General features: G+C 40.9%; 1 protein-coding gene across 1 annotated transcript in view; it reads right to left on the minus strand.

The window, feature by feature from the left end:
- IL1RAPL1 (interleukin 1 receptor accessory protein like 1) overlaps positions 1-16,891 on the minus strand; it is a 1,351,669-nt gene that overhangs the window by 301,048 nt on the left and 1,033,730 nt on the right. The window lies entirely within an intron of this gene.

Genomic DNA, 16,891 nt, shown 5'->3' on the forward strand with positions numbered 1-16,891 from the left:
TATATATGTAAAAATGTAAATTACTACTGATGTATCACAGTTTCCCTAACATTTTTAAATGAAGGTAAATATAAAGTGGTTTAGAACATGATTTTTGTTTTTAAAAACCCACAAAACCAGCCAAACAAAAAACCCTAATCAATTAGAACACTTTAAAAGATTACTGAAACTTTGGAGGAGCAAAAGGATAAAGAAAATGGATCAATGCCAATTCTTGAAATCTAAGAAATTAAACTTTAGAAATTTAAAATTTATTTTATATGTTTTTATATGCTCCAGTATTTCCATTAAGGACTTAACCCTACACTGAGGCATTTTAAAGATAAGTGATTGTGTCCAATTCTGTAACTCTGCCAAGATGCAGACATGCAATGCCTTGAGAGCTGAAGATGTCTGGCATCTTGTCAAAGATGCTTGTGAAGTTATAGTATGGACACCTAATATGCTGCCTTCATATGCATCATTATCTTTTGAAAGAGCAGAACTAAAATGTCAAATCCTGAAGCAACACTGGTGTAGCATTCCTACTCAAATTCTTTATCTACAAACTTAATTGACAAATCTACATTAATAATTACTGACGTAAAAAATATTCTTTACTGATTTATGATAGACAGGTATATGACTTAAGAAAAGAAAAGAAACATTGAAATATACTTTATAAAAAATCACCAGTAATTCATGTCTACAAAAAAGGTTTACATTCACTTTTGAAGGCACCCAGATATTTTCTTTTTTGATGTTAATTTATACTCATATTTAATAGAAATTATGGGCTGTCATTGATTTGAAGTGTTTGACATTTTGACAAAAACCTACAATCCATATTCCATCTAATTTGTCAAAATCACTATTCCTTCCCCCACATAAAATTGGCACTATACACACACATACATACATATGTTTGCACATGTGTGTATTAATCAACTTGTTCACCTCCTGTCAGCTAAACTGCACCAGTTTTAGATTATCAGTCACTTCGCTTTCATTATGCTTCCTGTGCTCTGTGACTCAATTATCCATGTCCCCAGAAATCTACCATGCTAATTTAAACTCACTAGAAAGTTCTGACCTCATATCTGAATACCATTTTTCTTTGATAGGAACATGCATCCATTTAGTTGACAACTGCCAGGATTTGGACCACAATCTTTACAGAGAAACAAAAGAACTAAAGCTGATCCACATATTCTCTAGGGTCTATTTGAATAGCACATGGGAGCATTTTGTAGTCACTGATTTTAGACTTCTGAGACAGTGCACAGTTGAGAAAGGTTTTAAGGCATGTCATTAGATTTATTACTTTCCCTTGCACTGAATTTGAATGAATTATTTGGTCTTTCCTCTATCTTTTTTTTCAGAGGGAGATTGAAGTGGGTGGTAAAAGAAGAAATTTAACTGGCAGGGATATAAATTTGTCTAAATATTTACATTAAGGTGCAAAATTAGGTCATTCACATTTCTTAACTTCATAATGCTCAAAAGTTACCAGTATCATCTCCAAAAAATGCCTGCTATGTCATTTAAATTTAGATTTGCTATTCAGTCACTCAGCTCAATTACCATCTATCAGATTGTATATCCCAAGTCATTGTTGTTCTAAATTGAGTTTAAGACTCCTCAAAGCAAACAAAGTTCTTCCTTTGTTGGTAAAGACATGGTAACTGGTAAAGTTCCTTTAAGCATGAAGGACATGAAGGTTAGAGAACAATGAATCTATTTTTTAAACAAATTGCTACCTGAATTCCCTGAGACCATGGGCCACAGATTTCTGAGAGGAGAAAAAAATTAAATAGTACTAGGACTGTTAACCTCATAAAGCTCTATCAGTTAGTCCAACATAGTTTATTAGAAGAATCAGGTTTACTTAAGGCAACTATGGAGTTATTAGAGAAAATGCTGCTTGAAATAATGAATTTGACTGAAATATATTAAATAGCTATAGTCATTACTATGACAAATACACCATAGAAATTAACTTGACTATTTAGTCATTTTATGATGATAAATTCATTTGCCAAATACATATGGCCAGTTAAGATTGCTAAGAACAAGTTATTTAATGAGATAACCATAATATAATAAACTGTAGGTCTTCAAGTTTTGGTCAAGTACAGGTTTTTCAGTATTTCACCCTCCATCGATTCCCTGCAGCCTGTTTGGTGTAGGTAACCTTATTCTCCTCCCAACTATGGCTACAATGTAGGACTGGGTTGGTAATAAGAGGATAGACACATATGTATATTATATGTACATAAGCATGAACACACATATGTATATATTAGGTACAGATAGAGCACTTGCACTTCAAGTATTCAGGCTGTGGGACAGTCAATGGCTGGCTGTGAAAAAAAGTGAGATATAGAATACTAAAGACAGGAAAATTATATTTGCAAAATTTGTATTACTTAAAACTGTTCAAAACATTGGCCAAATTTTCTAGAATAAAATTATAAATTGTATTCATTTTGGAGTATGAACAATCTGAAAATGATGTTCTAAGCAAGCTTCCTTGATGACACATCTTCACAGACTGAGATGGGGGTTAGAAGTCCTGCAGTTCTCTCCCTGAGAAGCTTATGTTCTCTATAGTAATCTATACTGAGATAAGGCTATAATCCTCATGGGCAATACAAAGCTCTTGAGCTATGAAGGGAGTGAGATGGCTTCTAAGATTTGCGGCAATCCTGGCTGGGTTTAAAACCTCTGAAGTGGACCTATTTGTATCTTACAAGTGGCTCCTGCCCTAGGGAAGAATCCATAATTGAATTAACAGACCATGCATCAAGTTAATCCATTCAAGCAGTTTACACAATTTTCAAATGTGTAAACTGAGGCAGAGATCAGGGGCAACACATAGCAGGTGCACGGGGTTGCACATGCACCTCCTGAGAGTACCTGTCAGGCCACACGCCCCGTTTAGCCAGGGAGTGGGGCTGCCAGCAAAAGCAGCTGTGTCACTTCCAAAGTGGCTGTGGGACTTCTGGAAGCAGCACAGCCACTTTCATGGTGAGTGAGATTGGCCACGTAGGACTCTCCCCACCCCCGGTCAGCCAGGGGACCGCACCGGTTACTGACTGGTGTCAGGGAGGGGCACATGCCCCACCCCCAACTCAAGAGGCACCAGACACCTATGGCAGAGATGGTAGGTAATTGACCTGATGTCAAATACCAGGAATGGAAATCAACAAAAATTCCACTTTCCAGTACTCTCACTAAACAGCAATGTTTTCCAAATTAAATTTATCCAGCAGCTGATAACCAGATTAAAACTTTATTTTTTTAAGCATGCAAATAGATCCAAGCAGGACATGACATTATCTATTGTCACAATTCCAAAACAATTTCTGCTTCTGTATTTGGAAATAATATAGACCTTCTGAAATGGATGTTTATATATGTGCTTTCAGAGGCCGGGGGGGAGGGGGGGGGGAGGGGAGAGGAAGGCACCTTAATAAGAGTGACTCTGAGGAGCCACTTTAATTAAAGCACCCAGATCGTCACATGCATTTGTGTTCTTGTGCTGAAAAATGGTGGCGGGGGCACTTCAACTATATCTCATCAAACAAGGTTTAGTTAAAGCACCCCTGCCACCATTTTTCAGTGCAGGGATGCTGATACCCATGACACTGGATTCCGCTGGAGTGCAGGAATTACCATGCTCCCGCAGAGTCGATGCCCATGTATAGTGCCTAACATCCTTTCACTCTAAAATAGCCAGTAAGCCAGGAACATTCACGCAGAAAGATTTTGATTTAGGTGAATCAGGATTTTGCAAAGAAAAATCATATTTGTGAAATATTCTGACCAACCCTATTTATAAATTTGACTTCCAAACAGCATTCATTAATTGCTAAGAGATTTTGGAGCTTACTATTGTACAGATTTTTTTGCTGCATCAATGTTGCAAACTAGTGTATGTTTTATTTTTCATTCTTTATATTTTTTTAATAGATGATTCCATTTGGAATTCTTGTTTCTGAAATTTTTATTTAAGAAGAAAAAAATGCTAAACTTCACGGAATTTTAGCTATTATAAGCTGGCAGAACACTCTGTGCAGACTCAACTCATCAAGACACATGGTACAAGGACTCTTTTTATATCTATGACTTCAGGGCTGGATGTATTTTGACATACTGAACAATTTGTCTTGTCGTGATACAAATGAAAGCCACCACAAAGAAAAGTAACCAAATGATATTTTTTTTGCATCAACCACCTACCACCAACTCCTTTTTTCAATCTGTGGCTTTTAACTCAAGATGACCGAGGTCATATGGCACCTAAATTCTCACTATGTAAACTACAGCCAGTATGAATCTTTTAGAAATGTCCTCTCCCCCTAGAAAACCTCACAACATCCCAATGCTGAATCCCCAGCATTTGGAGGAATTCATGACATATATGTTAACAGTCTATTCAGAAAGGATTTGATCATGGTGTCACTGATATTAGTTTAACAGCAGCAGAGAATAGAAGAAAGGGCATAGGACAGGAAAGGTTCTTTCGGTAGATGTGATACGTTTTACTAGACCAACTGAGCAGCTGGAATAAAGTTCTTAGCAAGCTTTTGGGTGCAATCACCCTTCTTCAGGAATAGAGTCTTTGCTGGTCTGGGACTCCAAGGAATGAGAGAAGCTAAAGGTGTGGAGGGATGTCGAAGAAAGGGAGCTATAAATATAAAGAGATGCATTTCCCCCTCTACACTTTGAATTATAAGGTTATCCAAAATGACTCAGACATTCTCTGCTCTCTTCTTGAACCTCTCTGGGCTTTGTCACATGGTAATTTTGGACAGCTCCTGGAGCAATTAACCCCTGGATTGTCCGCACATTAACATTTGAAGTACTCATTATGCTGCTCAAAGTGACTGCACTCTAATATTTGATCCATGCTATGCAGCTCATCTTACATCAAGGTGTAGTCACTCTAAGCCAGTGTAAACACTCCACCTCCCCCTTGCGCTTCCCTGCTGGCTTGGATCCAGCCTACTTCCCCTTCCTGCCCTTCCAGCACCGCAGATCCCCACTCACTGGCCCCCCAGGAAACAGAAACCCTGAGGGGCATGGGGAAGCCTGAAATGGAGGGGGGATTTGTACCTTTTGGTCCCCCAGGCCCGACATGTGACTGCTCAAAATTCAAGCTAGCACTAACACCTAGCAACATTTGTGCAGCCCACAGTGTAAGGTGTAACAAAGTTCTTTCTCTGGGCATATCTCTCCTTGAAAGAAACCCCTCCTTATGTCTGTTATGGGCTCTGAACCTGAGAATGGCTTCCTGCCCAAGCAAGAAGAGTATCTCTTGTTTCCTAAATACACGCCCTACTTTTCTTTTCTGCAAAGATTTCCACTTGTGCTCTCTGTCTTCTGCTGCTTCCTGCCTTCTAGCTATAAAATTGTTTAAATATGGACAACTTTAGAAACTTAATGCCTTAATATCTTTTATCTCAGCTATAGCACATTACAATCATGATTACAGGCAATCTGTGCATACAATCATGCATGTGTTGATCAGTCTTCTATCAACACTCAGAAGTTTTGGGGATTACTTACTGGCATAAAAATTAAATATGTTAGAATGATAAATGTAAAATACATTATACAATTCACTATCTATGAACATCCTTATTGGTTAGTATGTGTATACACAACCCCACTAAAATAAGAGAGGTCACAGCCATGCAGTAGAGGATAATTTGTCCCGGTTTCTTTTCATATAATCAGGGGTAGAGCCAAAGGAGTGCAGTAGCGTGGTCTCAGTTCCTTTTAGTAACGTGGTACGTGCACAGTGAGGTCTCTGAACTCACCAGCCTGTCAAACCAATGAGGCTCTTAAATCCTGCAAATGTCTGTAGCAATACAATTTGGGAAAGAAGTGTACAGAACAAACCGTCAGATGACAGATAAGGCTATTTCCAAGCAGTGTTTTACGAAGTTTTACCCCACTGTGGCTGCTAATGTCAAGAACAGGTTGGGAAATGGGGGAGGGAAGCAAGGTGGGCATTCAGTATTTGTTCATATATAATGGAAGCTGACATGGCATTTGGGCTAGTCCTCTGAATTCAGGGAATCTGCACATACTGCTCTTTTTCCTATTACTGTATTTTCTTGCATACCCCAAACCCTCAAGATAGACATGAAGCTTGTTTTGGGAAGGTAGAATAAAGGACAATATTGTTCCAGAGTCACAACTCAGTTCTGACCACAGAGAAAGAGTATGTACCACAGTATCAGCAAATGGTATAGTGGTAACCCTTTCAAAGCCAGTGCCCAATTAGCAACAGATTTTGGGTGCTCAGCGAAAAGCTAATGCCAATTCAACTGTGGCTGTGAAAATTTTACACTAACTCTGACCCTCAAAAGTATACTCCTTGCCCTGTAGAGAGAGGCAGAGAGATGCATGGCAGACATTACAGGTCTCCATGCATCCTCTACTATAGCTCAGAAAAATCAGCTTCATCACTTAAGACATGCACTTCAAATTTGGAGAGCTAATTTTCGGGGGGAAGTGCATCTGGTATGTATAAATATGGTAGCATTCTTGAACTTGCAGAGTATTTCCCAACTGCTCCCAAGAGACAGGTTCAAATAATGAAAATGTTGCCATGATAGTCCTGAAATAAAAAAAGACCTCTGAGCATAAATAGATAAGTAGTTCAGTGGAATATCAATCTAACATCCTGAATGTATTAACTTATCCATGTGAAAGAAGTATAGATAGATATTAAAAAGAAAAATACTGCATATGAAAAGTAAAGAGGCAAAATCTAAAGTAAAGGTGAAACCCACTAATCACAACTTCAGTATTTTGATTTTCCTACTTGCAATGAGCTCCTAAAGCAGATAAAACAGAATGAAGCTGAGATATTCTATGTTGTCCTCTGAAAATAATTTTGACTAAGAATTTTCTGTTCTGCTATGTTCTTTCCTAGTTTGTATGCAGTTCCATTTCTAAGAACTGATGAAAGTGATAAATGTGGAGAAATGACTAAGGGTCACCACTAGCATTGAGAGAGAGAGAGAGAGGAGCACATGCACAGTGATTCTCAACCCGGGAAATCCTTTGAAGAGTGCCGCAGCATGTGAGGACATAAAATGTATGATGAGATAAACAGACAAGTGTAGGCTCAGGGTCAGTCTCTGCCTGGCTGTTTCCACACTGCCCAGCTTCTCTGCAAGGAGGTAAGCATGGAGGTAACAAATCCATTTTTTTAAATGGAGTGCTGCTCAATTCAGAAAAGTTCTTGATGTGGGGGAGGAGAAAAGGGGGAGTACCTTGAATCTGATGAGGGGTGCTTGAGTCTAAAAAAGTTGATAACCACTGAGAGGTAAATACATATACAGAACTATGAGGCCGGAACAAAGGCACTGATTGAACTTCAAATACATAAACAGCCACTGATATAACGAATCAATTGACGTAAGGAATTGAGTCCTGGCAATCAAACTCTTATTAACTCTAGACTGTGACAAACAGGCTGAAATAGAAATCTGCAAACCAGTAAAGTAATTGAATGGGCAATTGGTGCTGACCTAGGGGGTGCAAGAACAGAGTCACTGCGTTTGGTAGCCTAGTTGGTAGGGGTGTGCAGAATGGGCCTTATTCAATTCTGATTCAGATGTGACCTGAATTAAAGACAGTGATTTAATTCGTTGGTTTGGATCACTGTCCCCGATTCAATTTGGCTGAATCCAAATCTGGAGATTTGATGCTGATTCAGAGAATCAGCGATTTGGCCATAGACATAGCTTTAAATGTTTTTTCTACATACCTTGAGGTACCAGGCATGGCTTGTGAATGCTGCAATGCTGGGGCAGATGGAGCATCTCACAGAAGCATACCCCCCCTCACCCCTGTGTGCTCGGCAGCGAACCCAGAAGTGGACTGGAAGTACTTCTGCTCCACTTTCTGATCTGCCAGAGAGCATGCTGGGGGGGTCCCCCTGCCCCCCCAGCTCAGCGATTGGCCATGAGGGACCCTAGGTGCCCACCCAGATCCAGAAGGCACCAGTCAACAAGCCAGAGGGGCGCGGGGGGGGGGGGCAGTATGCTCCCCAGTGGACCTGGAAGTGCTTCTGGTCCACTTACAGGTCTGCTGCCAAGCATTCTGGGGACCTCCCCACGCTCCTGTGGGATGCTTTATCCACCCCACCATATCAGCATTCATGAGCCACTTGGTACCTTGAGGTATGTAGAAAAAAAATTTAAAGCTGTGTCTATGTCCAAATCACTGAATCTTTCCATATCTCTCTGAATCAATACGGAGAGTTCCAATTCAGTTTGGAGAGATTAAAGGGTCTCCTGATTTGATTTGGATTTGGAGATTTGGCTGCTGAATCGAGCCAAATCTCTGCCGAATTGAATCAGGGACCAGAGCTTTGCAGACCCCTACTAGCTGGCACAGCTGCAGCTGCTGCTAGAGGACCACCTGTCACTGCTGCCCTTTGTCCCTTCTCCTTCCCAGGATGCAGGACCTACTCATTACACCTCTGCTGCAAGCCCCAAACAAGCTAAAAAGGGATTCCTCAATGGACTAAAATGTTATTATTTAATAGAATGCAATTAAATTAGTTCAGTATTTGTTTAGTTTTATGTAACAAAGGCTGGGTTTAAAACTGGTGCTAAGTAAGTGTTGTAAATTAAGGCCTCTTAGCATGCAATATTAAGTTCCAAGAAAATTGGTTCAAGTTGGGTTACCGCAGAACTGAACAGTTAACTAGCTCTCAGCAGAGTGGGGGCCTTGTGTGTTGAAGTTAGAACATGTTAAACTTACATGTTCTGAGCAATCCCACTGAACACTTACTACAATCTCATAACATGCACAGCTTACACAACAAGACAGTTGTGCATGCTTTATTTCAATTACCAGAACCTGTGGTTGCCCCTCACCAGATCTGTTTGGAGGTTATGGTGTGGGGCTGACAGTCAGCTTATTTTCAATCTCATGCACAGGACCTCACCAGACTAGACTAGACTTCTGTGCAGTCCTGGGGGTGGGATCAACAATCTGCTGATTATGAGCCTCTGCTCAAGGACCATAATTGATAGCATTATCTCTGTGGAGGAATCTGATGTTAGCTCAACACACAATTCTTAATATGATCTAGAGACAGTCCTCACTGGAAAAGACCTAACTTATTTTGCTACAGTATGATATAACATACATTATCCTACTTGAAAGTGCAAACACTTGCAAGTTAAGTACATTTAACGCATGCTAAGTACCCTACGCAACATGGCCCTGGGTGGATCAGCCAAAGTAATGCTACAGGTAAATTTTACCTTGTTCATCACTGTGATACCAAAATGCCTTACAACCCTACTTAAAGGATTGTATGAACAGATCTCATATAGTGCTGATATTTCTCTTCTCTCTCTCCCCAGCAGAAGAGATTTTTTTCCTTTCTATCCTCATTCTTCTCTACAACATAATGAAAACAATAGAAATAGAGACTTAATTAAAAAAAAAAAAGGAATGATCATTACTACAGGAGAAAGCAATAGCTGATGGCCTGCAGTCATCCTAAATTCTGATAAGAGGAGTCAAGCAGGATTGGGCTGGCTGATAAAAAGCATCTCCAGCTTCTATTAGTCTTTACCTAACTCTTGACACTTTCAGGCAGTATTACAGATGACTAGGAATTAAAAGTATTGTATATGAAAATGGCACTATATGAATATGAATATGATACAGGTTTATTCAGCATATCTGTTCTACTGTGTGCTGAAGCAGTCTGAAATTGGAATGTGGCACTACTTGAAGAAGCAAAAACCATGCAAAAACTAAAGCAAGAAAGCGTGCAAAGTAAAGGTGTCTTAATTAAGTTCCAGGATCAACAATATAACCTGTAAGAGAACATCTGTCCAGTATCAGGAGGCATTTTGGTGCAACACTCTCTAAAGCATTAGAAATATTTCAATTACTATAGGAAGTAAGCAAAGAGTATGTTTAGGGCGCAAACCTGCAGCCCTTATTCCTTATGACTTTTACAGTTATTTTGCCAGCATAAAGATTCGTAAGAAGGGCCCTTAAAAACAGTGCTCAAAACATTAGGGTCTGCACCACCATCCTTTTTATTCCTCATGCTGCTTAGACTTCATTGCCTGACAGAACCCACTGAATTGTGTTATGGCTCTAGATCGTCTCTATTTTGTTTCCTTTTGAACATGTGATTTATGAACCTGTCAAAGACAAAGCCTGATTCTTCAGTGCATTACCTTTTATGTTGTCATTAGCAAAGTGCCTGTCATAAATGACTGGGCAGGGCAGAGCAGGGACGCAGACATTTGTCCGGCCCCACGCCCTCCCTCTGCCACTCCAGGTCTAACCCCACTTTCCTCTCCACTGCCGCTGTGGGTCCTGCCCTGTCCCCACCCTCCCCCATGGCCAGCACCATTCTGGGTCATGCCCCATTCCCCCTGTCCACTGCTCTGCACATGGGGGGACATGGTGCACGGCTGTGAGGTGTGCCACGGGGAGCGACCACAGCACAGAGAGGAGCACTCGCTGGCTGTGGGGTGTGGGGGGCAGCCCTGGAGTGTGGCCACATGCTGCAGCCAGGTGGGCTCTGCCTGCCCACCCTGTGCCCTGCGTGGCACCCTGCAGCCAGGCACCACATGCCATGCCCCCATACCACACCTCCCTGCAGGGCCACAAGCCACACCCACTCTCCTCTTGCCTCCATGCCATGGAGCACACCCTGGCCTCTACCTGTGTGTCTGTGTGTCAATAACTCTCCGAGCGGCGCATGCGCAGTTGGCCCAGAGTGTTATGGACAGACAGACACAGCTGGAAATGCTATGGTTTGTATTATATTAGAATTCCCAGCTGTATGGAGAGCAATGTGAGGATTAAAATGCTCCTGTTCAATTGCAAATACATATATGGGTCCATGTCTTCAGAAAAAAGTACAAATCAACTATATTGCATATTCAATTACTTTTTCACCATCTGCCAGGATTTTTAACAGCTTATTATTTGTTTCTATTGATGGGAGTATCCCTCCGTGTTTCTGAGAGTTGGATTTCTATCTTAAGGAAGGGGAGTGTATTTTTCAGTTTTTAAGGCATCTTACTGTATAAAGTTTGGTTTAGGGGTTGAATTGATGTTTAAATGGAATCCCTTTTTGCAGTAGATTTCTGTCCTACTGTGGGCTTCTATGGTTTCTCTTGGTTCTCTCTTTTTAAGTTAGGGCAGAAAGGTTTTGAAAAAAAGTGTGTAGTTTCTGGCCTTTTAGTATAAGCTATGGATGTTCTCCTTCTGGCTTTTTTAATAATTAAATCCTTCTGCTGATAATGATGTTATTCCACACTCAGATTCTCATGTTTATTAGGAGGCTTAAGCAGAGGGAAATGTACTTATTCATTCTGGTCACTTTTACCTATTCTAGACAACTGACACTTAATAATCCTGCAATTAAAATTTTTACACCTGATTGTGTTTTCAGGATTTTCAGGCAACTTCTTGATTCTTTTGCTTAGTGCTGTATGTCATTTCTCTCTGCTCCAAGAACATCATCTATAGCCAGATGAACAACACAGAGCCTTCTGTGGGCCAAACCTGCACACAGAGGTTAATATAGGGGCCTGATCCAGCACCAACCTGACCCCACATGCCAGATCCATCTGTGCACAGGCCTGACCCTGTGTGTTGGCCCCATCATGTATTGGGCACAACTTAGCACATGGGCTCATGTCATGGGATTCCCCATTGGTCCAAACATTTGGCAGCAGGGAAAAGCAATTAATCCTGCTACTGCTTCCATACCTTCACATTTCTAGTGACATGGCTTTGCAGGCCAGAGTTTGAGCAGCACAGGCCTATGCAGCTCTGTCTTCCTGTTTGTCACTTGTTTCTCCTAGGGCCAGTTTTTAGAAAAGTGATTTAATCTCCCAAGTCAACAATTTTTTTTTTGTCTTTTCTTCTGGAATCTCGGAAGTTGGATCATTTTTCATGGCCTTAAGAAAATCAGAAGGTTGAAACTCTAATGCTGATATTCTTAGGATTGGTCTTTTCCACCTGATTTTGGCTTCCTTGTATCAAAAAAAAAAAAAAAAAAAGACATCCGCACACTGTGAGACTGGTGCATTTTTTAATGAATGCTTTTATTATTACTTGGATTCTTCTGCAGGCTTCGGCATGGGATTAAAAGAAAGCAATGAATGCAGCTTAGTTCACCATCCCTTCAGAGATGAGGTTTGGGGGATCTGTTTCATTCCACACAAAATTTGGACTTTTTATTAGGAAGGACTACTTGGCAGGGAGGGGAAGTCCTTTCCTTGACAGGATTTACTTTTAACAAGAAAAAGAAACAAGCAGCAGCTGTTTGCAGCTGCTCAGGGGTTTCGAATGTCAGAGCAAGTCCCAGGGGAAATTGATTAGTAGCCATGTTGCAGGTGCGGGGCAAAGGTGCATGATGAATTGCACTGTGAGGCTATACAATATATCACATAGATATCACCTCCGCATGCACAATCTTATACACATTTGGACTACACACACGCACATACACACACTTTATCATGGCAAACATCCAGTCAAAGGGGACTTTAACCCAGCATAACCTCTGTACAAACGCTGTTTGAAATCTAAGTACCTTTTTAGTAGTTGTCCTCCAATCCCCTTCACATTCTTTATTGCTACACAGTTGTATAACCTAAGAGACTATCATAATACATTTTTAAAGCAATTACTAGGAAACCTGTGCCTAGAAGCAATAGGACCTGACACCCTTTAAACAAAACTTGCTTTACAAATCAAATTAATATGGTGAACGCTGTTATATTACTTTTGCTATCGGTGCATATCCTACAGTTACTTGGCAACAAAGCAAGATTAGACATACTAAGCATTTGCTCTGCTACCAGAGCTAGAACTTATGCAACCATACATTTATTCTCAGCTGCACAGAAAACTTTGCATTTGTAGTTAAAAAAATAAAAAATAAATAAAAATAAATAAATAAGTAAATAAAAAGAAGGAAAGGAAAGGAAAAATAAACCTAAATGATGATAAAAACTGAAATCAAGCCCCAAACACTGGAAATATTACTGAAAATAATGCTGCTAAAGTAAGAGACCTGGCCCACATGATTTTTAACCAATCAAACTGCCGACTCACATTCTTTATAGCAGAAGCAAACTGTCAAAAAACCCAAAACCATAGTTACCAGTCAAATCCAACTGAATATTTTCCATTGGGAAGCAAACATATTTTCATCTATCCACTTAAGGTTTTATTTGGAACAATTTTTTGTTTCTGTTCCTGAAGTGTACACAGCTTTGGTGAATTTTACAAAATAACGAGATTCATCATAATTAGACCGATTGCATCATTTGCCCAAACCATACGACCACAAACTCATCAGAATTCTCACCGGACATGATTTAATCCAATCATTAAACAAATCAGAGACCCGCAAAGGAAATCTATATATAAAAGAAAACTTACTCTGGTGAGAAAGTTATGACCCTTACTTTCTGATTTGGATCTGGACATGTCATTTGTGCTTTCATAACCTCCAGGTTAAGCTATGGCAGTGCCCTTGGTGATCATCCAGAAGCAGTAGTTGCTGCAGGACGCAGTGTCCTGCTTTCTGACAGGAGTGGGTTGCTAGGAGCATGTTACTCCAGTGTGCTAAACTCTGTAAGGACTTCCAGTAGATTTCAGGGTGTAATACAAAGTGTTGGTTTTGACTTAAGGCCATAAACAATCTGGGCCCTACGTCTCTAAGAGGCCACCTTTTCCTTCATATTCCATCACAATCCCTAAGGTTGAGAGCAAGTACCATTTGTGCTCCAAGTTCTTTTGGCAAAACCATGCAGGAGTTTGTACTTGGTATGGTTTCTGAGCTCTAGGACTTCTTCTGCCTTGTGTCCCATCAGAACTGAAGCCTGGATATCTTCCAGAAGCACTCTAAGACTTCTGTATTTGAGTAGGCCTTGGCCAGCAGGAGTTAAGTGGTAGGGCACTGCCTTGGAGTTTGTTCTATTGCATGTTATTTTGTTTTATTATTTTTACCTGTCTTTATAACATATCTGGTTATTATTGTCAGCCAACCTGGGGCTTTTTACAGGAAGGAAGAACATAAATCTAACAAATAAATACATATGCTTTATTGGGCAGCAAAAAGGGTAAGTTTTATGGGTCCAGGAGAACCACAAACAAGAGGCATGTAACACTGAGCATGTCTACATTACTTCTGTACCACACCTGGAAATACAGCAAGGAAGCATGCCCCACCTGCTTGTCTCAGCACTGTGCCAGTTTTCTAAACTGAGGGACTATATTTACCTTAGGCCACTGAAAAATGTTCATTTAAAAGTGTTATGGGATTGGATCCCAAATCCCCAAAATCATGCCACATGTTCTTGGCAGGATGCACAATTTTGGGATCAGAGATCAGATCCCAGTTGTGCTCTACTTGCTGGTGCAGGGGCAGTCCAAGATCATGATCCCAGGTTCCCCCTGTACTGGCAACTAGAAAGCTAGGTGCCTGGAGAACTTGCAGGGCCTTGGGGAAGAGACTGTCCAGGGGCCTGCTACTTTAAGAGCCTTAGGCCAGTTAAGACCTCCAGGCTCCGTAACTCTGCTCACCTGTCCTGGGGTGACTTTTGCAGGCAAGGGGTCCTTAACTCCCCCTTGTTTTCATGGCTCTTTGGCTATGGCCCTACTCTTCAGCCTTGGCCCCTATTTTTGGGCCCCGCCTTACCACCCCTTGTTTAATTCCCCAGACCATCAGTCTGCCTACCCCAGTGTAGATGTTTGCCAGGAGCTTGGCTGCAGCCCTGATGTTCAGTTTTTCACATCTCAGCTACCAGGATCACCCCAGCTCAGGCTCTGCACTTGTATCCTGCGCTTTGGGTCGCATGACATCTGATTGCTTCTTGCAGCACTTGCAGACTACTCCATCTAAAGTCTGCCTCCTCTTAAAATAGCAGGAGCACGAAGCCTCCTGCTATAGACCACACTGGAATCTTGAACTGGCTCCACTTCAGTTCCAGGGCTGACAACACCAAGAGCTCATTCAAGACTCTAGTCTGGTGGTGGGCCTAGGACCTCCCATGAGCTGCAGTACTGCACCAGAGCCTATCCAAGACTCTAGTGCCATCCAGACTCAAGGCCACATGAGAGCAAGTTGCATACAGTGATGCAGGCCCACAGCTGAGACCACCAATCAGCTGATTGGCAGTCCCAGCACACTGGACACATGCGCAATTTAAATTGTGTGGCTGGTTTCCACCACAGCTTATTGCTCATATTTTATGGAAGTATTTCATGCCTTATTCCCCATTTTATCATGTCATTAATTGCATGAATATGTGGCCAGGTGACTATTTAAGATGTGATTACCAGTTAATCACAATTTAACTGTAATATCTGCCAGAGGCCTTAAATTAGCATAAGCCCTTGGCCTGGACAAGAGTTCTCAGTACTTGGCTGTTGGACAAAAGGTACATGGTACCTCCACAGCCATCAATCATGTTTTAGAGTGAACTGAGTGGTACTAGATACTCAGTACTGCTTCCAGTAAGGCATTTGAGTTTCAGTGGAATCTGGCTATGGGAAGTGGCTAAGATGATGCAAGGGCCCTTCCTTCAGCCTTAGGAAGAATGAAAGTTTAGAGATATCATTGTGCCCTAGTATTTCCTACTGGAGATACTGTAGGCAGCTGTGGGTACTTTAACTGTTGAGTGACTAAGTGATCTGGATTGTCCTTGGAAGGTACATAATTCTCCCAATCACTGCATAGGAATCCCCAATCACTCATCCAGTTACCCTCTTGGAGAAAAATGCTTATAATTTAAGTGTTGTAACAAACACTTAGAAGTAGCTGATTCAGATATGATGTTAGGCACTTAGGAGTTAGTGAGACTTAGGGCATGGATACCCTCTTGTAGTAGTGCACTCCAGCTGGGACTTCCTATTTAAGCATACCCTATCCAACCATTCCTGCTAATGCCCTCCACCCAGAAAATGTCAGTGAGGCTGCTTGGGAACATCCTTCTGTGACTGCTTTTGAGTGCTTAAGAGTAGCTTCTGAATATGACCTTGGAGCAACTTCACTAGGTTTGAAATACATCAGAGGGAGTAGCAGAATGTACTTGAGGAATGTCCCATCTGGAATCTGATGCTATCACAATGTTGACATGGCCTTAGGCACCAATGTGCCTACCTGATTTTTAGTGATCAGACTCAAGTCACTAAGTTATGAAGCACTTCTGAAAATGTCACCCCAAGCGGCAGAATGCCTTGTAGGATTTACCAAAGTACATGAGATAGGTGCCTAACTACTATTTTTAGGTGTTATGTGCCTAACTTTCTTGGGCACCTGCTGGATATTTATCTGATCCTCAGGTGTCTAATACCATTGTACACCTTGCTCTCAAGGAGCCTAATTTTACTGGAGCTAACTGTGACTTTGGCTTTTAAATATGGAAGTTCTTCTTTAAAAAATGGCATTTAGGCTCCTAAATCCTTTACACATACTTGGAAATTTTATCTTACCTTCCAAATTATCCCTGAAATTTTCCTAGGATAAAGCATACTTTATTTCTTCAACTAAAGCTAGTTTCAGCATTGCTGTATGTACTATTCAAGTTATTCCATTGCATCCTAGACATGGCTCCAGCTCCAGTCGAGTGATTGGTAAATTGATTCCTTTATACATTGCTTTCTTAATCATTTTAGGATTTTTCAGATTAAAGCAGCTATATATATATATGTAAGGTTCTATAACAAGATTAACGTAAGAAGGAATGTACATGCTAATTATACATTTGTTACTAACTCCTAACACATTAAACTCCTGAAATTTTGATATTGATTAATAAGCTACTGCAGTTTTTTTTCCCCAGGGGGAAGGGACGGAAGGAGGAGTGGTGACTGCCTT

The sequence above is a fragment of the Crocodylus siamensis genome, chromosome 1 (genome assembly GCF_052110815.1).
Source record: "Crocodylus siamensis isolate JL-2025a chromosome 1, ASM5211081v1, whole genome shotgun sequence".
In the NCBI taxonomy this organism is placed as follows: Eukaryota; Metazoa; Chordata; order Crocodylia; family Crocodylidae; genus Crocodylus; species Crocodylus siamensis.